Raw genomic sequence first — 27226 nt, 5'->3', positions numbered from 1 at the left:
GAGAGAGAGAGAGGGAGAGAGACAGAGAGAGAGAGAGAGAGAGAGAGAGAGAGAGAGAGAGAGAGAGAGATGGGTATGTTCTGTTTAAGAAATGCTTGCCTAAGATTATACCGAAATTCTTATGTTTTCTTCCAAAAAGTCGTTTTTGGAATTTTTGCCATTGTTTTTAAGTCTACAAGATAACTACAATTGGTTTCATAAATAGTTTGTGGGAAATGTGCCTTACGAGTATTAAATTATACCAGCATTATTTACTTTAACTGTACCCTTTTCAAGCACATTTCAGTGTGGCATTTATTGTAAACTATGTGATTATATAAAAATCTCTGTCAATTCTGTTTCACTTGTGTAAATGAAATGAGAAATATGCCTCAAAATGTACCTCTTCAACTCAAAGAAAAAAATCACTAAAGTAAACAAAGACACAACAAACAGAGACCATTCCATCAATTCCCCTACTTCCCCTCAGAAGCCTAAAACCCTGGTCCCTGTCCTTTGTTTCTCTACAAATGTGTTGTTCTCTTGATGAAGCCATCTGTGTAAGCCAGCACTGTAAGTCACTGCTCCGAGCCCTCTTCCTTGAGGTTCTTCTGTGTGACATATGTTAACAGACTCTAATAAACATGCTTCTTTTTCTCTTGTTAATCTGGTTTTTGCTAGAGAAGCATCCCAACAGGGAGGTAAGGAACACTGTATTCCCCCTCAGTTGGGCCATTTGCTTATCCAGTCGTGAGCACTGCACTTACCACATTAGGTTAGCTTTATAATCAACCCAGACATCTGAGCACAGGCCTTGCCCAACCTTCTTCTTACTCGTCATGATTATCTTTATCTCAGCCCTTTCTCTTGCTACACAGATTTTATAATCAGCCACTCAATCTATGACTACTGTATATCTGTCGATTTGAAATTTCCTATAATACTCTCATTATACAGTAATAGAGATTCCAGCATAGAGATCTTGCCCATCTTTACTGCATTTATTCCCATGAATTTGATGGGATTTTTTTTTAGGCTCTTGTAAATGGTATATTTTAAATTTCATCTGATGTTTATCATTATTATGTGTGAGTGTATCATTAGTTCTTTTAAAGGTTTATTTTTATTTTATGTGTTCAGGTATTTTGCCTACATATAAGTCTATGTACCACATGCATGCAGTGCCTGCACAGGCCAGAAAAGGGTGCTGGGTCTCCTGGAACCAGAGGTACAAAAAGTTGCACCGCCATGCAGATGCTGAGAATTAACCCTGGATCTTCTAGAAGAGCTGTCAGTGCTCTTGACTGCTGAGGCATCTCTCCAGCCCTGTACAGTTGGTTTCTTGCTAGTATTATTCTACTTTGCTTTTGAAAAGGGGTCTCACTGTGCTGCTCAGACTGGCCTTGACACCTCAAGGTCAAGTGGCTCTCCTGCTCCAGCCTCTTGAGCAGCTACTTCTACAAGCATGTGCCAGTAAGGCTGGCACCATCCAATTGGTTGTCACCTATTGACCTGTACCCAGCAACCTTGCTAAACTTATCTTAATTTTGATCATTTCTCTACAGATTCTTTTTGGCTTTCTATGTATATGCTCATGTCTCTCTCTTTCTATGTATATGCTCATGTCTCTCTCTTTCTATGTATATGATCATGTCTCTCATTTCCAATCCCTGAGCCTTTACTTTTTGCCTGGTCTTGGGACAGTAACTATGATTTCAAATACATTGTTCAATAGAAATGGGGCTCTCAGACATTTCAGAGTGAAGAATTTTCAATATTTTAAGTTATCACCATTGACAGGATGCTTATTTTTAGGTACCTGATATCAGATTAAGCAACTTCCTTGGTTGGTTCAGACAAAATCATGAATAATATTGAATTTCATCCAATCTTTTTACATCTACTTAGATGATTGTATTCTTCTGCTGTCTATAACTAGAGGAAATTACCTTGATTTGTTTTCAAGTGTTAAGCTATTTCTGAATTCCTGGAACTTACCCCCTTAGCTATGATCTACTAGCCTTTTATGTACGCTGAATTAATTTGATTACATTTTAAGATTTGTATAAATAGGTCCATGAAGTTTGATCTTTGATTTTCTTTTTTTCTTAAAAAAAAAAAACTGTGTGTGTGTGTGTGTGTGTGTATGTGTGTGTGTGTGTGTGTGTGTGTAAGTGCTACTTCAGACATTTCATAAGTGCCTGTAATTCCAGCTCCAGTGGTCTCTCTCTTGTGCTCTCTGGACTCTTCAGGTACCTGCACTTACACATATACATGGACACATACACAGAGAGGTGTGTGTGTGTGTGTGTGTGTGTGTGTGTGTGTGTGTGTGTAGGTGTGCATGTACCCGAAGAGTCCAGAGAGCACGAGAGAGACCCTGGAGCTGGATTGCAGGCACTTATGAAATGTCCGATGTAGAACTGAACTCCTCTGTAAGAGCAACAAGCACTGTTGACCACTGAGCCATCTCACTGACCCCTTCAATTTCCTTTTGCTGTAATGTTCTTGCCAGGTTTTGGAGTGAGATTTGTTTGTCTATTTGTCTGTCTGTTTGTTTGTTTGAGAGAATAGGTAATAAAATGTTCCCAATCAGTTTACTCTCTGGATGAGTACATGAGACTGATAAATGCTTTCTTTCCAATGCCTAGATAACTTCACAGGGTAGTTCCCAGCAGTCTATCTCTATATCTGTCTATCTGATGTTTGCTGGGAGGAATTCATCTTTAACAATGAAGTCAATTCTTTAATATTACTATTCATTCTTTCTACTTCTTCATGTGTTAGTTTTGACATAACAGGTTTTTCAAAGAATTAGTTTACTCCATCTAAATAGTCTTGTCAATGTGTCAGCCCCAAACTCATCTTGTAATTAAAGTTACATTTCTTAAAGTCCAGCCAGTTTCCTCAGAACCATTCATTGGATAATAAACCTCTTATAAAATGATATAATGTTCTCAGTCATTAAAAAAAAAAAAACAATGCATTGGCTCAAGCTATGATCCAAGCAGTAGCCCAGTGGTACAGGGTTAAATAAGACAACATTCTTGCTTTGTGAAGTTTTCATAGTAAGGAGAACCAACCAAGTAGTGATAAATGCTCTGAGCCATAGAGCAGGGTGGGGGCCTAGAGAGTGCGGAAGAAGAAAAGGACCATTGGAGGAAGAATGGTGAGAGAAGGCCACTTTGAAAAAGTTTAATCTGACCAGAGTCTTAAATGACATAAATCACTATAAGACAGAAGGAAGCACACAGTCCCCAGGCAGAGACAGGCTCATTCTAGGAAGAACAAAGGTGGTATGGTGTCACTGTAGCAAAGCAAAGAAGAGAAATAGAAGATGATTGGGGAATTCAAGCAGGGTCAGATTACATAGGTTACTGGAACTATGTTAACGATTTAGGTCATCCAAGCATTCCAGGAGAACATTGAGCATTGTTTGTTTGTTTAGAAAACAAGCACATTCATTTTGAGCAGGAACATAACATAATCTGATACATGTTTCTTAAAGGCTGCTCTAACATATGTGTAGAATAGACTGTTTGAGGGCACATAGAAGTCAGTTAGGGCACTATGGCAATAATCTAGGCAGGAAGCAGTGCTTGTGCTGTGCTGAGAACGGTGAAGAGCAGTGGTCAGATGCAGGACTGCCTATTGTCTAAATGTGGGGTTACAAGAGAGTGAAGACTCAAGCTGACTCCTGGTTGGGCCCTGAACAACTGGGTAGATGGTTGTGGTGGTGTTTATGAACCTGAGGTCCTGAGACAGAAAGAAGCAGGTCTTAGTGCTGGTTTGGAATTGGGGAGTTGGTAGAGAACATGCTACACTTCAGATTCTACTAGATATTCCAATAGGAATCTTACTGGGCAGCTAATTAATGTACCTGAATATCGGAAGAATAATGATCTTAGAGATACAAACTTAAGAGTCATGTGGAAAGAGAGTCCACAGCACAAGAGTGGGTACATCTACTTAGGATGAATAAAATATTCAAGGCCTGAGTCTTGGGATGGACCAATTTTAAAAGCTGGTTAGAAATCCAGAGCAGAGCCAGGAGGAGTATCTAAAAACACAGAACAGCAATGCCTATAGCAGTCTTTGGCTTCTCAGCTCCCCCAACCTTTCTGTCTATTCTTGAATCACTTTTGATTATTTCTAAATGAAATGAAAGAAAAACCAGGTGTGACCCAAATGATGTCATCTGGATGCAGTTTCCTCTGTGGCATGCATGATCTTCACACTTGGTCTAGATAATGATGACAATGTTGGGTCCCTTAGCCAGGAGACCAGTGGTTGCTGCTGGGCAGTAAAACCCACAGGTACCCAACAGAACCCTGAGACAACAGCAACTGGGTATAGCCACCTTCCCTGAGGGAAATGTTCATAACTAGAGAGACTTTTCGGTTCACACCACTACTGTTCTTTCCCAGATATCTGTTCATATTTATCCTTTTTAAAAATATTTTTATTTTTAATTATGCATATATGTATATGACTGTGTGGGGGTTTATGAACATGAGTGCAGTGCCAGTGGAGACCAAATGAGAGTGTCAGATCCCTTAGAGCTGGAGTTGTAAGTACCTGTAAGCCCCACACCCAATATGGATGCTGGGAGCCAGACTTGGGTCCTCTACAAGGGCAGTACGGACTCTTAACCACTAAGCCATCTCTCCAGACCCTCATATTTATCCTTAAAGACTCTACCAATCTGTCTCTTATCACTCTAGTGTTACTGCTTAAATCCCTAACACCTTACTTTCCTACAAACCACCTTACTCCTCATGCCTCATCTGGAATGTTCTCTCTCCTCCAATCCATGGAGTTACCCGCAACATCCATGATGTCTCCTCCCCAACCCCTGAAGTTGCACCATGACATATTTGGAAGTGTGGCCTCATGTGTACTGTGTGTGCTACATGAAAAGTATTTTCAGGCAGTCTAGAACAGTTTCCTGTTTGTCACCCTCTCTTGGGCAAACCAGAAAGCCCTCTTTAATAACACCCATGTCCCCTATTTATATATAGTCCTCTCAGAACCTGCTGGATCCTGGGCCCCTTACCTGCTGACTTTTACTGACTTGCAAGCCTACAGAGTTTAGGCTATAAAGTATCAAAATTAAGCCTTTAGTTAGCACCTTTAAAAGTCCTTAGCATTGGGTTAGAGAGAGATGGCTCAGTGGTTAAGAGCACTGTCTGTTCTTCCAAAGAACCTGATTTCAATTCCCAGCAACCACATGGTGGCTCACAACCATCTGTAATGAGATCTGGTGCCCTCTTCCAGTGTGTCTGAAGACAGCTACAGTGTACTCATAAATAAAATAAATCTTAAAAAAACAAAAAACAACAACAACAACAAAAAAAAAAACCTCCTTAGCTTCTCTGTCTGGAATGGAATCTCTCGGGAAGGAGTCTTCAGAGAGGTGGTGGGAAACGTTACCATTTTTCTCTGCAGTCTATAACTTCTACATTGTTGACATTTCAATTGCAGACATTGTTCCTGTCTTCTAGGCTCTGTATACGTAAAACGCTGATTCTGTTTCCTTATCATCAACAGAGCAGCGATAGGCATGGATTTGCAGGCATCTCTATGGTGAGACAGTCCTTCAGGTACATCCCAAGAATGGCATACATTGCTAAAATGGTGCTTCTATTTTCAGCTTCTTTTTAAAGAGCCTCCATACAGGTTTCCATAGTGGCTACATCATTTACACTCTCATGGATTGTGAATAAGGGTTCCATTCTCCACACACCCTCACCAAAACTGGCTGTCACATTTGTTCAATAACAATCATTCTAAGTGGGGTGAGAAAAAATTTTTTCAAAGTAGTATTAACTTGCATTTACCTGATGACTAAGGATGTTTTAAAAAATTTAATGTTTCTTTATTTGCCATTTGTATATTTTTTCTTCAGAGAAATATCTTTTCAATGTGTTGCCCATTTATGGATGCCAAGCCACATTCAGCTGCTCCCCATTTGCTGAAGGCATTAATAAGCCACCCAAAACAAGTTTTTCTTTCTCTATATATTTATGATTTAAAGAAGCTGTGGGTCTGCTTGGTTTTGTTATCCTCTCATCACGTATGGGAGTTTGATATTCCCTATGATGTCTGATTATATAGCTCAGTATCCCTGGAAAGTTTGGTTTTAAGCCACCTTCTTTCAAAGGGCATCCACCACTCATTCTTGCAGGTCTCTAGGCTTCTATCCAGTTGAGGGAGTTAAAGCCACCTTGAAGCCTGTGAAAAAGCTGCCCAGTGACCCCGGGCACCCTCCCTTCTCCCTGTTGCTCTCCTCATTACCAAGGCAATCTGTCCCTAGGGGGCGGGATAACTTGGTTTCAGCTCCAGGCTCACCTGTGTCCGCAGGAGTTCCACTCAGAGGCAGCCTGTCTACTTGTGATTCCCTCTACATTGGGCAAGTCGTGTCCTTTGACTTGAGTTCTTTGTCCTTCAAGGCTGGCCAAACCAAAGTCTGCATGCAGATATACAAAGGTTCTCAGGGCAAAACTTAACTCTAGTGTGCTCACACCCTTCCTGCTGCTGAGGTCCCCACTTGTCCATAGGCTTCCACCTGGTTGTTCCCTTTTACCTTCTGGGCTTCTTGGTGAGTTCATAGGAACCTCCCACCACCACCAACAACAACAACAACATTAATGCTCGATGCAGCATTTGGATGTTTTCAGTGGAGCTTTGATTCAAATAGCCTGGCCTACCTGTCAGAAATACGAGCCTTCTACTTGTTTGCTTCATGGCCACTGAACAAACTGTTCTCCCACCCAGCCACAGCATGAGCATTAAGTTCCCCCTGGCACATGAATGCCCAGGACACTTCCAGATGAGCTGCTTTAGCGTCCAAAGGCTTTCCTCTTCCCCTTGACCACAGACACAGTACTTCCTCTAAACATGGTCGCTTGTCTCTGTGACTCTTTATACAGCCTCTCTTTTGTTCTCTGAATGCAACTACACCCAAGAAGGTTTCGTCTCAAGCTTTCTGTGTCCTCAGTTCTCGCTTTTCATGTCAGGGTATACTCTCTACCTCAACAAACACAACTTTTCTGGTACTTTCTAAGATCAAGTACTACTGACCTCTGCACAGTCTTCACACTCAAATATAAAACAAGTCGCTAACATCTCTGGATGACAGAGTGCATACGTTCCATTAGGGTGGCCCCCCTCAGACCCCTTGGGAGTCCTGGCAGGTAGCATAAACAGGTGAATATGGAAAGGTAGAAAGTCCAGCCACTGAGGAGACCTTACTACATCCAAAGCCACTAAGCGCTGCTGTGAAAGACTGTGGACCTGGTACTTTGAGAAAGGCCAAGACTCCCACTGGCACCTGAAATCTCACTTCATTTTATATGATGATAACTAATCCAATTTGTAGTTTTAAAAAACTGTATCAACTAAATAAACTACTGATGGAATCTAACTCCAGACTACCCCTGTGCAACTTCTGTTTTATATAGTCAGCTTTAAAATAGGACACAGGTAATTTACCACAGTCAAAAGCAATGTTTCCCAGGGGTCTCAGTGTGAAGATTTCATCACTGCAGTAACCATAACTCTCAGTGCCCCTTCTCAGCACTCGCCTCTACCTCCCCCACTGATCCTGTCAGTCTCCTGCCAACTTGAGCTGTGAGGGAGAAATGGACTGAATAGAAATCACCTAGGCTTTTCAGTCAAAGTAGCTTGTTAAAGTCCAGTGCTACCCCCAATGGAGCCTTCTCAAACCTTGCTGATCCTTGGTTTGCTCATCTGTGAAATGGGAATACTCATTCCCACCTAGAAGATATCTGAAAGATCGTCAGTATAAGTAATGAGCCTGGCACGTAACCCTGGCACAGACCACACTCAACACTATAAGCAGACAAGGAGCCACTTTCCCCCAAGAAAGACAGGAAAAGCTAACAACCATGCTACACGGAATGTTCATAGCAAGCTAATGCCTCTGGGGAGCATACATGCTTTTGGTAAACAGAGTAAGAACAAGAATCACAGCTCTGCAGAGGCCCAGGCCTCCACACCAACATAGCTGCTCATGAACTTGGTCTAGGAGGTCAAGGTCTGTAGAAATCCATGCTAATTAAAATTCATAGACGTTAATTAAATGATTATTCAAGAACTCTCTCAACTCTTGAAGCCATTTTTATATGTAGATTACAACATAACCCTGGGTCAAGTAAAGGCATGCCAAGGTCCTGATGGTCTAAACCAATGGCTCTTCAGGCTAGGGAGAATCTGCCAGGGAAAGCAAGCAAGCTCGGATGGAAAGTAAACTGCAAAGCTGGCTGTCGCTCTGCGGGGCAGGCTACTGACGCTGCGAAAGGAGGCCTTCCTCTGCTGCCAGATGCAGGGACAGAGCGACAAAGGGCCTCTCAGACTATCAAGTGCCTGCCTCTCCAATTTATGCTTTTAGAGAGGAGCCACTCCACAAGAAGCCACCAGATGAGAGCCAGAGGCTACCCTGAACACTCTCCACTCCTGCACACCTAGGGTGAAGCAGGAAGGAGATGTGGTAGCTATGCTGTTTCCAGAAACACAAGCCTCTGTACCCAGATCCTTATGTGGGATTCTGCCAGGAGAGCATTCCAGGTACGCTTCTCCATCCAGGGATTCAAAAGAAACCAACCATCTCTGAAGGCTTGTGCTCACTCACCTAGAAGAGCTAAGCTCCACCCCTCACACCATGCCTGATATACCTAGCCTATGCCTATTACAGGCAGCCCTCATGGCTCCTCTAATTATGGTGTGTCCATCATTGGTTTTCCTCTAGGGAGGCTGAAGCATCCAAAACCACTTATCTCCTTGACTGCCCAAGCAGGAAACCAGCAGCTTTTTACTCTATGTCCACATTTAAGAGAAGGGAGGGTTGGATAGTCTAGGGACATAGCTCAATGGGAGAGCTTGTCTAGTATGTACAAGGCTCTTGGTTTGATTCCCAACACTAGGAAAAGAGGGGACAGCCAGGGATGGTTATACAGATCCCAATTAGCCTGGAGGTGATAGTCATTGAAGATGGGCAGTATATAGATAAGATTCTTACTATTTCTCTCTCTCTCTCTCTCTCTCTCTCTCTCTCTCTCTCTCTCTCTCTCTCTCTAATGTTTCAAATTTCCTGTAATTAAAAGAGAATGTTAAAGAGACGTAGAGAGAAGGCAGATTCAACCTGAAAATGATGCTGTTGGCTGTCTTCTTGGGACAATTTGGAACGTACACAGGCCTTCAGACCCATGGCCTTCTAGAAGGTCACAATGCTGGAGCAGAGGCTATGTCTTCTCAGCACCATATTCAATGTCCTCAACAAGACAACCTTTGAAAATGTCCCTAGAACTTTACAAAAGCATCCTGGTGGGACCCGACTGCCCTGCTCAGCATATAAAACCTTCTGCCTCTACAAATCATCACCCCTTCGGCCTCTTGCCACTACAAGGGCCTCACTTCCTGTTCCAAACTACTGAGTTGAGCAATCGAGCTTTTGAGAGAGCTCCCAGTGGCAGACAGTAGTTCAACTTAACTGGGTCTCCTCCTGGATGACAGATATGATACTCCAAAGAGAAAGTTTTGTTTTCTTTGTTTTCTTTTCCTTCTTCTTCCCTGACCATCAACTTGTTCTTGATAAGAATCTACATAATCATGTATCATGATATTTCCCACCTTGAGGACTATGATACATTGGACTGCACAGTTCTTTGTGGCAGAAAAGACATGATGCTGTGTGTCTTAGAACGGTCAGCAGCATCTCTTGTCTCTACCCACTAACTGCTAGGAAGTGCACAGCTGCAACAACCAGCCACATCTCAGGTAGCGCCAAACGGGTCAGGGGATGACAAAAAAAATCAGAAGTTATTGAGAAACACCAGCCTAAAAGATATTGAAAAAGCAAGACCGAAGTCTTTGTGCAGAGAGAGGGAAAGGGAAGGAGGGGAAGAGAAAGAGGGGAAGGGGAAAGAGAGAGTGAAAAGGAGATTTATACAGTTTGTTCCCGTTCAATTACACAATATAATTCTACCTATGAATTTATAAATATGAATATTTAAGAAATGCTGCATTCTAAGCCAGAAATATGTAAAGTACGAAGAAAAGGGTGAATTCAGCAATCCCAACCGTACCCTCTCTGTCTTTGTGGTTTCCTGTGCAAATCTCATTTGCTTCCCCCACATTATCCTGTTTTCCAGTCAGTGTGGTCATCCAAACATCTCACCCAGCCTCTCCCAGCAGCACACAGTCTGAGTTTCAGCAGAAAAGAAAAGTGCTGGGGCGGGTGACTTCCCCAGCACCCACAGGATGCACATGGGCTCTCCAGCACTGGTTTAACAGGGTCGCCAGAGAACAGAGTTCCCTACAAGAACATTCTCCAACCAAATCACAGAAAAAGAAATACCAACGTGTTCTAATGGTTCCACTTCAAAACAGTCAGACTTATACCCCTTCTCTGGGCAATAACATCAAAATAATCGCCCTTTATACCCCCAACTCTTCATGCCTTGAGTGCCTGTGTCTTCCATCAGTAAGTGGGGAAGCGAGGCTGCTGCTCTGGATCGGGGCCTCCCCTCTGCCACCTCCACACTTCAGAGGCTAGAATGGCTAGAATAATGAGTGTTGACTTAGCCAAGAATTACAACAGGCTGCACAGAAGGAGTTTCCCACTCGAGCTAAATGGTACCCTCCCTTCTTGTGAAGAAGGAAAATCTGTTTCCCATAGAGGCTTCTCATTAGCCTTATTCCATCACGTAGCTTTGGGGATACACACACAAAATGGCTTCTTGAACTTGAACAATTCTGTCAGTAGCTCTGGCAAATCTTTATCCTGTTATAGAAAGGCAGTTGCTGTGTGTATGACTTGTCATCTGGGGTCTATTTCTTCCAGGATCCATTCTATGCCAGTGTCTTCTTTATCACTGTCCACCTTACTTTTTGATATACAGTTCCACTAAAGCTGGAGCTCACCATATTGGCTAGATTGGCTTTCCAGGAAGTCCCAAGATCCACCTGTCTGCATCCCCAGCAGTACTGAGATTACAGATCGATGCTATGCATCCTATTTTGATGTGGGTGCTGAAGATCTGCACTTGGGTCCTCATGCTTGCACGGCGATCGCTTTACCCCCTAAGCCATCTCCCCAGTCCCATAAATGACTTCTCATGAATCCTCCCAAGCCTAGATACTATAATTCTGGGAACCCACTGGTCTGCAAGTTAGGTCCTGCCATCACCTGACTCCTGCAGAATGATGCCAATGCTAAGGGCTCCTCATAGATACCCGTATACAGTACTGCACGTGCTATCTCAGTTTACAGAAGCGTCTCTCCTCTGCTTTTACTGCCCTTCTGACACTATTATTGTTACTATTATTATTATTATTATTACATCGATTATAATTATTATTATTATTACAACAACAATGACAAGTAAAGATGTGGGCTGGTGAGATGGCTCTAAGGCAGTTGCCACTGAGTCTGATAACCTGAGTTCAATGTGGTAGATCCATGTGTGGTAGAAGGAAAGAATCAACTCGTTCAAGTTATTCTCTACCCCCTACTCCCTCCCTTCCTTGCTCTGTCTGACAGACTCTGACACACACATACACACAATAAATAAATAAATAAATAAATAAATAAATAAATAAATAAATAAATAAATGTAATTTTTAAAATTAACAATGCTTGAACAGGGTGCTGCCTCTCATTCACTGCAGTCCCACCGGAAGCCTGGTAGCCGCAGAGTGCATACCCTCCAGTTCTTGTCCCTCACACACATCCACCCTCACCATTCATACTACATCTTATGTTGTGCCTTAAGCAAGAGGACATTCCATTCTTATGTGCACTAACTCATCTCTCCAGCTCCCAGGACAGCAAGGATAGTTGGCTTATCTGCTTCCACGACTGCTATCCCATTGATAAAGAGATGGAAGCAGGAAGATGATGTTTTGTCATCAAAGTCATAGAATTCTGGTAGCAAAGTAAAGGACCACATAAGAACTCTACCCCAGGGCTCATGTGACACTTCTCCTCCCTGTGGTGCAGAACATAACACTGTGTGAACAGCATGTAGGAATCAATACCCGTGGAAAGAGGAGTCTAGAGAAGCAGGACCACACACTGGCTCAGGATTTGGACTCTGGACTCAGGCTACCTATGTTAGAATCTGTTGTTTCATTGTCTGATCTGAGTTAAACAACTGGACCTCAGGCTCCTTGTCTGAAATATGGGGTGCTGGTTCAACCTTCCCAGTAGGGAAATCATGAGGATTACATATAATACTTGTAAAGTACTCAGAACAGCACTGGCTAGTTTTTACTAATAAAATATGCTATAAACCTTTAGTATACCCCTCTAAATATATTTCTGAACCTTCATTTTATCATAGGTTGGCAAAACAAAGTCAAATGCTATTAGCTCAGAGTTTTATCTAGAAAGGAATTAGTATAGAACGTGGATTCGTGTGATATTTTTGTCAAAAAAAAATCAATTTACATAGTACCTGACACCATTTCCACTGACTGGGACAAACAACCTCAGAGATCAAAAAGATTGTAACACCTACTACATCAAATATTAAAAAGAAAAATAACTTACACCCTCTAGCAGTAATTACCTAAGTAACATGGGTTGTAAATCTGTTAGAGAGGTTTTGCTGTGACAATATTTCTAGTAAATTGCTGCTTCTAACACAAAGTCCTGGTGTTGCAAGGCTGGCATACTAATAGAAAGGTTATTATAGAAACACTATTAAAATGAATTAGGTATTATTAAAGATTCGACACTACAACAGCCCCTGATTACAAAGGATTTCAAGGTCCATTGCCTAATGGGCAGATGAAAGTGATAATTAAGCCTTTTTGAGAGGATATCCCTAGGCGGGTCTGTAAGACTGCAGGTAACAAGAGGTCTTCAGTCTGAAAGGGGAACCAGTTGTGCCTACCCATCTGGATACAGCTCTCCTGGGAAGACTGAGAGGTAGGTGGGAGGAAGAGCTGAGGTTTTCTGCTGAGGAGAGGTAACCTGGTAGCAGACATGGAGCTAAACTAACTTGAGCCTCTGTTTTTCCCTTAACTGCTTCCTCAGCATGCGTCCATTTCCTCCTCTGCTTATGTTTGAAAAACTAGAGAACCTTCCTTAGACTTTAGAGCCTAAATACATAGGAAAGCCTTCCGCTGAGTACCTAAGCCCTCTGGTACAACCAGAAGACGCCAGGGCTGTCCTTGGCCAAAAGCATCTCTCACTGCCAATAGCTCTAAGTGGCTTTTACGGAGTTGCTCATTTACCTTTCGTATCAGGATCTATCTTGTTTCCCCCCCCCCCCGCCTTGTTAATTAACTAATCAGGCCTGGCAAGACACCTCCCAAACAAGAGGTGTTAGGAAAAAGCTAACTAAATTCGCCCACCGCCTCTAAATGTCCACAATAAATTACGAGGAAGGGGCTGAGCTCTGAGACCCAGGCTACGCGGCGATCGGAGCCGCGCAGCAGCCTCGGACCGCCGCGCGGTTCTCAGCAGGACTTCTGGACCCGAGCCACGCGGGCCACCCGGGCCACGGCCGCGCTGCCCAAGGCGCATCCCCGCGGGCTCAGCCGCCCGCTCCCCGCGGCGCTTAGATGTCAACAAACTTTCCCCGCCCCGGTTGCGCCGGGTCTCCGAAATCTGTCCGCGAGTGCAACATGGGGACAGGTGTGGGACCCGAGCCCCCAACCCCGCATCCCAGCGGACGGACGGACGGTCGGGGTCTGCGGGGCGCCGTGGGGGAGGGTAGGCCGTGGGCCCGCCCCCTAGGCGGTGCGGCGCTGACCCGGCCCTAGGACGCGGACAGCTGGTCCCCAGGGACGCGAAGGCGCTGCGGCGCGGCGGCCTTACCTGCGCGCTCCGCTGAGGTTACTTCAGAGGCCCGGCGTGCGAGCAGCCGCGGCGGCGGGCGCCGACTGACAGCCCCAGGACCCGCCTCCATCCCTCAGCCACGCCCCCTCCACGGCCACGCCCCCGTCCGCGACCGGGGTCAAGCTCAGTCCACAGCGCCGAGGGCGGGGGCGCTCGCTTTCGATTGGCCTGGAAGACGTTGGCCCCGCCCACTCCCCGCCTACTCGCTGGGGGTTGGGAAGCCGCGCTTGCGCGGATGCTCAGAGAGCAGAACGTAAACCAGTGCTAGCGGTCCTGACGTTGAGCGCAGGTTGGTTCTCATCTTCCTCAGCTCAACTGGCTTTGAGCCCAGGACTACGGGAGGAGCAGTGAAGGAGTCTGTGAAGAGACAGTTCCTGACCAGAGGAGATCCTAAGCGAGTCAGTCGGAGAAGCCCAGCTCCGCACTTCGGATCTAACTCCCTAGCCAGGAAGTATCTCTGTGAAGGTTGGCTTGAGTGAAAGGATCCGGCTAACCAGAGTGAGGGACACTGAAGGAAATAGTCTTGCTAGCTCCCAGCACCTCCCCAGGCTCCCTAGCTCAGTGCGTAAACAAGATCATGTGACTCCCTCCAAAATCAGTGGATACCCAACAGTTCTCTCCTAGGCATAAGTTCAAAAGAATGTCTACACAAAATACATAGACGCAGATGTTCCCAGCAGCATATTAACAAGAGAAGGGGGAAACGACTGAACTGTGGGGTGATGGGTGAATGATTAGTAAATTTTAGTTTGTTCATGCCAATGGACTAGTGTTTGGTAATAAAAAGGAATGGACATTCTGATACATGGTACAACACAGATGAGCCTTAAACTCGTGCCAATCACAGAAGACGTCACTTGGTATGGTTCTATTTGTGTCGAGCATCCGAAACAGGCAACTGTATAAAGACAGGAAATGAACTAGAGGTTTCCAGGGAAAGGAAGGGAAAATTGAGAAGGAACTACTAAGTACATAGAATTTTTCTCATTATAGTTTGGATCTTAAACATACCCTGTATCAAAGGCTTAGTCCCCAGCTGACTGTTCTATTGGGAAAAAAAATGCAACTTTCCATAGGTGGGCTTTGTAAGAGGAAAGGGCATCTCTGGGGACCTGTCCCTAAAGTGTATACTGGGACCTGAACCCCTCATTCTCTATCTTGTCCATCAGCCATGATCCGAGTAGCTGTGTTTCCCATGAACTCTCAGTAGTGTTTGACCTCATGGCAGGCCCAAACCATTAGCCAAATGAAAAAATTCTCTTTTAGGTTGTTTATCTCAAGTGTTTTATCAGCAGCAGAAAGGTCTGGTTTTGTTTTGTTTTGTTTTTTCCTGTGATAAGATACTATGACCAAGGCAGCTTAGAGAAGAAAGATTTATTAGAGATGTATAGTTTCAGAGGGTAAGTCCATGACCATCCTGAATGGGAATGTGACAGCAGACAGGCAAACATCTTGATACACAAGCACCAGATAGAGAGGGCTAACTGGGAATGGCTGAGCTTTCGAAACCTCGAAGCCTGCCCCCACTGGCACACTTCCTCCAACAAGGTCATGCCTCCTAAACCTTCCCACCAACTGGGGAGCAAGTATTCAAACATGAGCTGGGGGGGGGGGAGGCAGGGCAACCTCATTCAAGCCATCACACAGACTAACCCAGACTATTCATAGTAAGAAGTGGTTCCGAAGATAGTGGCATTACTGTGAAAAGTTTGGGAAAGTTTGAAGGAGCAGATGTGGGGAAAGCCTAGAATGTTACAAGTGGAGCTTAATGGGAAGTTCTGGTGGGAACTCAAGAAGCCACCGTGCTAACAGGGATTTAGACAGTAAAGGCTGTGCTTATGAGGGTCAGGTGGACTCTGTTGGGAGCTAGATGAGAGGCCATTCATGTTACATTCTGTCAGGGAACTTGTCTGCACTTGGTCTTTCTCCTATGGCTTTGTGAGGGAGACCCCTTTATCTGGTAGAAGAAACTTCAAGGCAGCCAAACATTCCGCAGTGGCATGGATATGGCTGGCTGGCTCAAGCCAGAATTTGTAGTGAAAATTGGAACTAGACTCAGAACGGAAGGATTCGTGAAAGCATACAGCTTTCCCAGAAAAAGAAAAAAGAACATGTGTAGGCAAAAGATGTGCTGTTGCTGGAGAAAGAGCCATTTAAAAGAAGCAAAGAGGCTGTGGAGAGATCCCAATTGGTGATGTGCTTGTCTTGCACACACAAGGACTTAAATTCAATCCCAGAACCCATGTGGAAAACGCTAGGCATGTGGCGTTCACTTGCAATCACAGTGCTGGGGAGGCAGAGACAAGTGGATCCCATATCAACAAGCGGCATCTACTTGGCAAGCTCTAGGCTGGTGGGAGACCTTGTCTCTAAAACAGGCATGGGTGGTTCCTGGAGAGTAATACTGGAGATGGTGCTCTGACCTCCATATACATATATTCCCATTCCTACACACATATTCATGTGTGTGCATGTGCTAGAAGCCAAAGAACCAGTGTGATGATGCATTGCTGTAACCCCAGCAATCAAGAAGCAAGGACAGGAAGATTGCTGCAAGTTTGAGGCCAACTTGGTCTGCATTAGCCAGTCTCAGGCTAGCCATGTTATATACAGAGATGGTGCCTCAAAAGGAAAACAAAACAAAACAAAACAAAAAATACCATGAGGGAAGAAAAGAGAAGCCAAGGTGTCATTTAGCATTCGAAGAGCTCTAGGTTTAAGACACACACACATACACACACGCGCACACACACACACACACACACACACACACACGCACGCACACACACACCACAGCCAGATAACTTTGCACTGAGAAAATAGGAAATACTCTCTGATGGCATCTCACGAATCAGCCAGATGCCATCTCTCGCAGATTCAAGGGCTTTTGTTTGAGGAGAGACCCCTGGGTTCCTTGCCCCACTCCGGACCACTTGAGGAACTTCTTCACAGAACTGGGGATTTGTGGCCCTATGTTCATCCTTCTGGTCACCTACAGGCTGCTGAATCCACAGTCCAAAGTGCCCGGCTACTGATCAACACAGTGACAGAAACTTGTGTTTTCTATGTGAGGCTGGCATTACAGGCAGGCGGAGGGCAAGAGTTTGAGAGACCACGGGAGCTTCCCCTGATATTGGTAAGGACTCCTGGGAGGCTAAGACAGCATGTGGCAAAGTGAGAGTCCCTGCAAGCTGCTCCTGAGAGGGCAAAGTGTGAGCCATGAGACTGAGGTTAAAAGCACCGTGGAGACCCCAAGAGTTTAGAGATGATGCCTGGGAGCACAAAGTCAATTCAGAAGTGGGGCTCTGACCTCAAAGGGAACTAGGAAGTTTATTCTGGCATCAAATATTAGTGACTGTGGCCCAGGAGCACAGAGTCAGGTCACCCCAGTTACCACATCCCAGGGTGCTAAGAGTTTGATGAGGTTCTTATGGGAAAATAAGAAAAGGACATCATATATCAAGACAATTAGAATACATAGGTAGGGGCACCAGGTAGACAATTACAGCCACGCGGAGTCATCTCTGTTAGAGGCATCAGAAGCTGTCTGGTAACATTCATAGCTTTTGGGTTAGTGGAAGCTAGTACTCTGTTAGCATATATATGCCCTGTTGCCATACAATGTTAGATCAAATACAGATCAGTAATTCAGACAATGGTCTTCATGACTGTGAAGAAGTGGTAAAGTATACTTTGGTCATCTTTCTTAATCCCAGTTGGAGAATAAGCCAAACAGAGTAAGCCCACAGCTTCATCTGGCTGTCTAGGTGAAGAGGAACCTTAAGTGGTCCATACTGCAAACTCTAAAGAGACCTGGCTTCTAGGCTTCCCTCCTCCAGCACCAAATGCTTCACCTGGGGTGAGCTGTGGCCCTTGAACATCTCCTGTTAGTCTTCCTGATACTCATGGCTCTACTCTTCCTCTGCTAGAACTGCAGAATTTATTTGAAAATTGATCTTCATTCTAATCCACATAGTTTATTTTTCATTTATTTCCATATAGTTTCTTCATTACTTTTGTGTGTGTGTGTGTGTGTGTGTGTGTGTGTGTGTGTGTGTGTGGAGGGGGGGGGTTCATGTGCTCATGTGCATCATGTGTGCGCAGCAGCTCTCTGAGGCCAGACAAGGATGTTGTATCCCCTGGAACTAGATTCTCAGGCAGTTATGAACTACCCGTGGGTGCTGGGAATTGAGCACCGCAAAGCAACCAGTGCTCTCACCTACAGAGTCAGTCTCCCCCATGTAGTGTTTATTTTTTGGATTTATTTTTATTTTTATTTTTATGTGTATGAGTGTAAGACTGGATGCATACATGTGTGCCACATCTGTGGCAGGTGCTGTTGACGTTACAGACAGTTGCAAGCTGCCATGTGGGTGCTGGGACCCGAACCCATGACCCACATGGTTTTGTTTACCTCACTTCAGATTGCGAGAATTGGGTCTGACTCTCTTAAAGCCATTAAAAATGTAAGATTTGCTTTATGTGTATGAGAACTTGCCTGTGTGTGCTTATGTGTGCCATGTGTATGCCTGCACACACAGAGATCAGAAGAGGGCACCAGTTTCCCCAGAACTAGAATCATGGTTGGTTGTGACCTTCTAGATGGGTGCTGGAAAGCCATCAAGTGCTCTCAATCCCTGAGCCACCTTTCCAGTAGCAAACTTAAATGTAATTTTTTTAAAATTAATGTTTTCAATTTTTTATTTTTATTTTTTGATGAGCCAGTGGGATTATTGGGGTTGCTTTCAGGCACCTGAGTGAGGATTCCTTACACCAGTGGTTCCCAGCTTTCCCAATGCTGTGACTCTCTAATACAATTCCTCATGTGGTAGAACCATAAAATTATTTAGTTGCTACTTTCTAACTATAAATTTGCTACTGTTATGAATCATAGTGTAAATATCTGATATGTGGCTTCCAAAGGCCTACTGGTTGAGGTCCACTGGCTTACACCAATACAATTTTATAGTTTTATGGCTTTCATGTTTATATGTCATTGTACTTTGCTCATATCTGGCTCCACTATCCTGTCTTGCCCCCATCTCTCTCTGCAGTCTACCTTTGAATGCTCCTTCTTATGACTTAATTTAGAAGATGATAGATAGATAGATAGATGATTGATTAGATAGATACACATGATAGATACATATGATTGATGGATAGATAGATAGATAGATAGGGAAGACACACATGATAGATACATACATACATACACACATACATATATACGTAGATACATAGATAATAAACAGACAGATTTGAATCTAGATTCTACATGGAGACACCATGCAATGTGGCAAGTTGCTGTCTCCCCATTGCCTTCTCTTGTTGCCACCTCACTCCTTCTGGACACTTTCTTCCCTCTGCGAAGTCCCCCTCCTCCTTTCATGTTGTATATACAGACAGGAAATATAAACATATTAAATAGTGAGAGAAGTGTGATATTTGGCTTTCTGAGCCTGGCTTACTTTACCTAGCATGACGATCTCCAGGTACATGTCATATTTGCATTTCTCTTTACACTGAATACAACTCTGTGGGATATACATACTACTTTTCCTTTAGCCACACTCATCCCTGCCGGCCACCTAGGCTGGTTCCATATCTTGTTAGAGCCATTTTTATTCCTTTTCCCTACTATATGAATTAATAGAATGTCCATCAGGAAACCAGGCCAAGGCAATGAGATGGGACTGACATTTGAAAGATTCTGACAGAGAAATGATTCCTCCGTCGGTTATCACACCCATCAGTGAAGTAAGATCTGGAAGCAGAGAGGCCACATGAGTCTAGACTCCTAGGGGTAGAAGAATACTGAGAAAGACAGAATGGGAAAATGAAAAAGGCCCTGTGGTTATGGGGATGAACAGTGAGCAGCTGGGTCAAGCCATACCTGAAGCTGACACCTCTGCACACTTCAACCATTCGAGTCCATACATTTCTTTGTTAAGGTTTAATTTTCTCTCCATGATACTGACAGCTCTGGTGATGAAACTCTGGGCTCCCACTGCCATATTAATCAAATCCAGGTCACTTGAATAGTTTTAAGGATTCTGCCAGTTCTCACAACATCTCAGAAGTGTTAATATATACATAAGAATTTGAAGACAGTGTCTCTTCAGCGAACATTAAGGAATGCAACACTGTCTAGTTTAGGGGAAGACGGCTGAGACCAGAGATAAGCAGAAATCCTTAATCTTTACTAGGAATGACAGTAATCCCCATCCCCACCCCACCCTGTACTTCAGCCACCTGACCCCTACACACTGAAAATTGCTAGGGATGGGGGACCGTGGTCTGGGAAGGACACAGAGGTGGCCCTGCTTTATTAATGGTAAGAAGGTTTCTATAATCACTGGTGCCCCAAGGCCTTGGAGCTCTTGTTTTGATTCTGACCCCCTCTACTCAAAGTGTTTGGCCTGAGTCTTCCCTGAGCTCTTTTTGCCTTCTCCCCAACCCAACCCATGAGATCTGACCTCTGACCTTACCAGCATCCTCTCAGTCAGCACTCCCAGCAGGGGCCAGTGGTAATGTATTAGCCAGTAACTACAGAGCACAGGTTAGTTTATCTGTATCAACAGGGCACAGAGAAAAGAGACTGTGGAAGGTCATTTAGTGGCCAACAGTCACTTAATCAAAGGGATTAAGTTCCACAGAAGCCAGAGGTTAGTGGAAATTGTCTGACAAACCACACTAGTAATTTTGTGGGAACACCTGCCCCACACCTGCTCCTTTGGATACCCGGCCCTTGTGAAACCATGCATGTGGACATGAAGTCATCACCAGTGCCCTGACCTGAAGAAGCCTGGAGGAGAGGGTCTGGCAGGTGCTGTTCAGTGACACCTGGATCATAGTCTGTGGCACAGGAGACCTCGAGAAGAGATGAGATGGACTAACTCCTGGTGGGTTTCCTGGAAACAGGAGCATAGGGCTAACTAAGTCTGTCCTCTGTTCTGACCTGAAATGGTTCATGGAAAAGGCAGGTCCCCAGCCCAGTTTTGAGTTATTATATGCCAAAGACCAGACAGCCTTTCCACTCTGAGAAGAGTGGGAGACTCAGCACCCCTTTGCTGAGTTGTTCAGGAGTCGGGGGAAATCTGGTACCACAGAGAGCAATTTGCCTCATACGACCCAAATGAAGAAACTTCAATGACAGACCACTTACAGAAGTCTGAGCAGGGGAGACAAGGCCCCCGATAACCAGCAAATCCATCCCCTCCCAGGAGGAAGAAGAGATAAAGAAGACCGAGCCTCAGCCTGAAGGTGAGCTTAAGATGGAAGCTGATGGGGGTTTAGCACCCAGGGCTCTCCTGGCTCACACTCTCCAGTTCCCAGCAACAGCCCGTAGTTGGCTGGTGAAAATGGCAAGCTCACCCTCACAGAGGTACAGAGAGCTGAGCCTATGAGCAGCTGCCCAGGGGAAAAAAAAAAAAAACATGAGCAGAGGGGAGAGAATCAATACAGGAGCCGGACCTGCAGAGGCTGGTCTAGCCCACTCTATATGCTTTATGCTTTCAGCTTCCAGGTTTGTTTCTGTTTTGATGAAAGCCTTAGCCTATGCTCAAGGAAAACCTAACCCCATGCCAAGCTTCCTCAACCACAGCACCATCTCAGGCTGCCGAGCTGGAACCTAGGATTTCAAGGTTGGCCACCATCGTGTTCTTCCTCGAAAGCGGGTATCAAGGAGCACTTAGCAGAAGGGACGTGTGGTCACAGTGGTCTCCAGTCACCTGCCCTCAGGCCAGAACTAACAGTCAAGGCTTTCTTCTTGCCACCCTCCCTACACTTACTCTACTCTCTACCAAGCACCTCTGCAGACAGAGCATCATTCTCAAATATCTGGGTCCTGGCTGAAGACATTGCATGGATCCCCATGAGGTTTATCCCCAGACACCGACTTGCTGATATACACCATGCTGGCATAGGTCCAGGGAGGTGGCCTCAGAACCCGAGGAGTTCCTGAAGCTCCACCTGAGACCTTCCACGCCTAGTAGTGAATGTCAGAGGAGAGTTGCCCTGGAGAGGATTGACCGCAGCTGTGGCGCTCACACACTGGTGAACTCAGCCCTGCCAGGCACGGAGCCACTTCAGAGCCTACCAGCTGAGCCTTCCAGGTGACCCCTCTGAAGCCCTCTGCCAAAGATAGAAAGACTGACTCTGTCAGCTTTGAGGCTGGGTACCTGTGAGGACAGAGCTCCCCACCCCCACTGGCCTGATGCTTTGCAGGGAGCTGTCCAATGAGAGAAACAAGCACCTGCAGATTCTTTCATTATTGATTTTATGTGTATGAAGGCTTTGCCTGTGGAGATGCACGTTCACCACATGCATGTTTGATGTCCACAGAGGTCAGAAGGTTATTGGATCCCCCTGGAGTTGGTGGTATGGGAGACAGAAGCCACACCATATAAGTTCTGGGAATCAAATCCGGGTCCTCTGCAAGAGCAATGAGTGGTCTTAACTGCTGAGTTCCCTCCAGCTCACGACCTAGAGTCTTTAAGCTGTTGTACTCAAAGGTCTCTGCAATGTCCTGTCTCTCTGGATAGTATTCCTGTCATGGCTGCTGGCACAGCCCCAGCCCATATTCTTTCTAGGTAAGCTGTTGGGAGGCGGGAAGGCAAGGGATGAAGGCTTTATCAACCTGCTCACTGCCTGAGCCTCATTAGACCTGGTACTTTCTCAGTGTCCTCTCTCCATGCTGGAGGGCATAGTAGAGAGGCAGGGCACACAGAGGCCAGCGACACAGCCTAAACCTGTTCTTACACGTGTCTGCCCATCCTGACCCACTGCCCTTCTGGTAAATCTAGCTTGAAATTTCCCACACACTGTCCCCTGCTCTGTGGTTAATCTCACAATGACCCCAGTTTCTTGTATATCCAGGGAATCTTTGGGGAGGATGGAGTTTGCACATGTGTGTTGGAGTGGAGGCCAAAGGACCACCTTGGGTGTCATCCCTAAGGTGCCATGCGACTTTTCTCTCACTGACCTGACAGGCTGGCTGGCAAGCCCTGGGGGACCAGCCTATCTGCACCCCCTCGTCACTAGGAGTGCACACCACCGTACCCAACAATTTTCTTTTAACTTGAGTTCTGGGGAATCTCCTCAAGTTTGCACGGCAAGCACTTTACTGACTGAGCCGTCTCCTGTCCCTGTCTGGAGATTTCCTTAGTCCCCTAATGGCTTTTCCCCTCCCATCTGTGAGCCTCAGGGCTTATGAGTATGTGGTGCCAAAATGGGAGGAAATGGGTCACAGAGTACCCGCAGCAGGTGGGGTGAGGGAGGGGACACAGCAATAAGGCAAGTTACATGTCCAGTTGCATTTGTGTGACATTTCCAGAATAAGCCAATCCATAGAGACAAAAATGCAGAAGACTGGCTTCTGGGGCACCCATGGCAAGTGGGTGCTTCTGGTTGTAGATGTGTTTTAGGGTGATGGAAGCATTCTGGAACAACACAGTTGAAATGGTCACAAGACACTGTGAGCCTACTAAACGGAACTGAATAACACAGTCTAAACTAGCGGAAGCGACAACTTTTATGTCAGGTGACCTTTATTCTAATAAAGCAATAGTAAGCACTTAGAAGACACTCAGGGTCTCTAGGGATAACCCTGGCAGTGGCAGAGGTAAACAGAAGGGGAAGGTCCTTTGACCCTGTGGTCCGGCTTGCTCTATCTTCTCTTCTATCTCGGAGGGAATGAAGAAGGTGGCAGACAGAGCACAGGTTCTGGCTCCAGGAAAGGACAGAGACTGGGCAACTGTTGATAGACCAATTCAAAAGCCTCCCGATGGCCACAGTTCTTTCTCACATTTCACTGCCCAGCATTCAAACACCATCCTATCTAGAGAGAGCACAAAGGGACAGCTTCTCCTTGGCTATGCTTAGGTACCTCATCTCTACACATCTCTCCCCTCTAACCCTGGCTCTGAGCTATCTGACCCAGCTCAACTCCTGGGATACTGATGCTGAGGCTCTGCACCAAGAAGAGCAAAGCAAAGATGCAGGGGAGACAGGAGCAGGTGCTCAGAGCAGGCAAACCACCAAGGGTCAGAGCCCAGGGCAGCAGCTTTGTGCAAGTCTGGGGAACAGCTTTCCATGAAGCATCCTCACTACTGCCTGACCTTGCCTGGGATTTTTTTTCAAGCCTAATTCACTCACTTCTCTCTTTTCTGACTCCTCCAGCTGCCTGGTGACCTTCTTCTGAAATCTTGATGGCTTTTTTTTTTTTTTTTTTTTTTTTTTTTTTTTTTTTTTTTTGCTTGTAGGTAGGAGCTTGGACAGAGCCTCCCACATGCTAAAACAAGGTGCTTAGCAATGAAATGCTTCTGGCTTCTCACAGGACCAGCATGAGTCTACACCTCAGTACCCATGCATGTGGATATAACTCTCAGCATTATAGAAGTGGATATGACATGTATTGCCAAGCACTCTGTCACAGTGACTATGGTGATGAGCAGACAGACTGCTGCCCTAGCGATGAGAGGCCAGGCCATGGCTAGCTGGACAATCTTGAGCAAGCCAGTTCCTTCTCTATTCAGACCAAGATGAATTGTGAGCCCTTTCCCAGTGCTTAAGATTCATGATTCCAGAAATGAAAACCCACACTAATATATATTAGCAACACGCCTAGGGGAACACGCTTTCCTCTCCCAAAGACACTCCATCTGACTCGGAGTCCTACAACAAAGACAACTTTAATTTTCAACCGCCAGCAATTAAACAATGCAACTTGTAATAAGCAGCAACATTTAGCACCAGCCCCTTCTTCCTGGTACCTATCATCTGTGATGGGCTAGTAAGATGCTGCATTAGTCGGTGCTGACTGTATGCAAGTGTTCTAGGAGTTTTGCATATAGTACCTTATTAATACTTATTCTAACAATCTCATGTGCTGTTATCCCATTTCTCAGATGAATAAACCAAGGCAAAGAGAAGTTAAGTGATTTCCTGAATGTTACATAGCTAGTATGCAATAGGATATATTCAAACTTATACTACCTTGGCTCCAGAATCCAACCATTTCATTAGCATATATGTATGTGTTCGTGTAGGTGCCTGTAATAACCTGAATATGCACGTGTGTGTATATGTTTGTATAGGTGTGTATGTGTGCATGTATATATTTGTTTGTGTAGATACATGTAAGCATGTGTATGTGTGCTTGTGTAGGCGTGTGTGTGCATGTGTGTATGTATATGTGTATGTGGCCATTTTAAAACATACCATTCAGGTTAGTATGGTCACAGCCTCTGGGCTTCTAATGATTCAATATCCAACAAAATGACTTAGGCCATAGAATTATAATCTTAGTGTACTGCTGGTTTTATAGGTGGGGAGGAGGTGAAAGGCAGTCATTTAGACCACACATTCAGTGATCAAAGTGTGATTCCTGTGTAGACACTGAAATCCTGGCACAGGAGTGGAAGAGCTTTTGGGATTTCCACTTTTTGCCTCTGCAGAGGTCACATGGAATCTGATTCAACCTTGGGAAGGTGAGTGTCTTAGTTAGAGTTTCTATTGCTGTGAAGAAGTGCTATGAATAGGGCAACTCTTATAAAAGAAAGCATGTGGTTAGGGCTGGCTTACATCCAGAGGTTTAGTCCATTATCACGCCGGGAAGTATGACAGCGCACAGGCAGATGTGGTGCTGGAGAGGTTGCTGAGAGAGTTCTGCATTTGGATCTGAAGGCAGCAGGAAAAGAGAGTGACACTAGGCCTGGCTTGAGCTTCTGAAACCCCAAAGCTCACCCACAGCGACACCTCCTCCAACAAGGACACACCTCCTAATAGTGCCACTTCATAGTGACCAAGCATTCAGATATCTGAGCCTATGGGAGCCAATCTTATTCAAAGATCACAGTGAACATGCATTGTAACTCATACTTGTTGGGGGTGAAGTTCCAGGGAGTCCCAACACTTATTCCAAGGGTTGGTCTCACCATCTAATGACATCCTGTCTCTTGCAAGTCCTGACATAGGTCATCATCCAGCCCTTAGGCTGAATGTGAGCTGGAGAAGTAGAAGTTGTAGAAGGTCATTTCCTCTGGGATGATCCTGCGTGGCTTGGCTATGGGGGGGGGGGCTGGGAGAGAGGTCATCAGTAAGACTTGGGGGCAGTCCTGGAACTTTACTTACTAAACACCTATTAAGGGCAGCTGTTTCCAGCTAAGCTGGGGAAGCAGGAAGGATTGGAGGGTAGATGGGCTGTGGGCATCAGGCAAGGAGTTTCCAGGTGACAAGCGGGATGTCACCTAAGGAACTTTTAAAAACATAAAATTCCTGGGATAAATGGCCACCCCTGTGATCCTAGAATTCCAGAGGAGGCTGAAGAAGGAAGACTGTAAGCTCGAGGCCAGTCTGGGCTAAATAGACCCTGTTTCAAAAATAAACAAAAATCTTATGACTGGGTCTTGGTACCCTTGAAAGCTGTGAGGCTGGAGAAGTAAATAGATTGATAGTGTGTTTCCAAATTGACCTCACCATCCTTAGTCTTCCCAAGTCTCCCCTGCATGCCTGAGGCTGGAGTCACTGACAGTTGTGAGGGGCTGTGTAAGTGCTGGGAACTGAACCCAAGACCTCTGGAAGAACAGCCAGTGCTCTTAACCACTGAGCCATCACTCCAGCCCCCCTCCCGTTTTTTCAATGTTTATTTTTAATGTGACCCTCTACAGGCACATGCGTGCCTCCATGCACATGAGGAGGACAATCCCAGTGTCCATCCTCACCTTCCATCATGTTTGAAGCAGGGTCTTGCATTCACTCATCGACGTCCATGTCGACCCTGGCTGTCTGTGAGCCACCACGGTTCTCAGACTCCTGCCTTGCTGTAGGATGACCCCAGCAGGTGGGTTCTGAGGTTCCAAAAGCGGGTCCTCATGCCTGCACAGCAAGCACTTTACTCACTGAGCCATCCCTCAAAGCTCTCAATCCAACATGGCCTTAGTGGGCCTGTTCTATGCCAAGCGCTGGCAACAGAAGAGACTCCATAGGTAGACACAGTCCTCACCCTGGATACTCAGTGTGATGGTATAACTTGAAGATTAGAGTGCAGGAGAGCTCTCAGGAATGGAATATTCCTCCAGGAACACTTTAGCTTTTCCTCCCCAGAATAAACAATTCATTCCCCTTCTCTGTCAGACTCCTATTTTGTGATGCTCATGTACCAGCAAGTGACAAAACTCAAACACAGTCGAAGCCCCCATCCCCACCCCCCATCTACCTGCCTTTGTATCTGTATGCAAAGCATGTCCTCCCCAGGGCCACCCAGCAACCCCATCCTGTCTGCTCACAGCTCTCTGATGAAGCCCATCTTAATGAGGAACTTGGTTCAGGCACCAGATCTAGAACATTAATATTCATGTTTAGTCTTTATAAGAACCT

The 27226-nt window shown here is 45.3% G+C and overlaps 1 protein-coding gene across 1 annotated transcript in view; it reads right to left on the bottom strand.

The window, feature by feature from the left end:
- Window positions 1-13907, bottom strand: part of Hivep3 (human immunodeficiency virus type I enhancer binding protein 3) — a 396986-nt gene extending 383079 nt beyond the window's left edge. Inside the window, exon 1 of the mRNA XM_029539622.1 lies at window positions 13829-13907. The gene's annotated coding sequence lies outside the window, so the exon portion shown is untranslated. The remainder of the gene's footprint in view (window positions 1-13828) is intronic.
- Window positions 13908-27226: the final 13319 nt, after the last annotated feature.

This window comes from Mus pahari, chromosome 6, assembly GCF_900095145.1.
Source record: "Mus pahari chromosome 6, PAHARI_EIJ_v1.1, whole genome shotgun sequence".
NCBI classification, from domain to species: domain Eukaryota; kingdom Metazoa; phylum Chordata; class Mammalia; order Rodentia; family Muridae; genus Mus; species Mus pahari.
The sequence above is the reverse complement of the archived record's forward strand: the minus strand, read 5'-3'. Positions and strand labels throughout refer to the sequence as shown.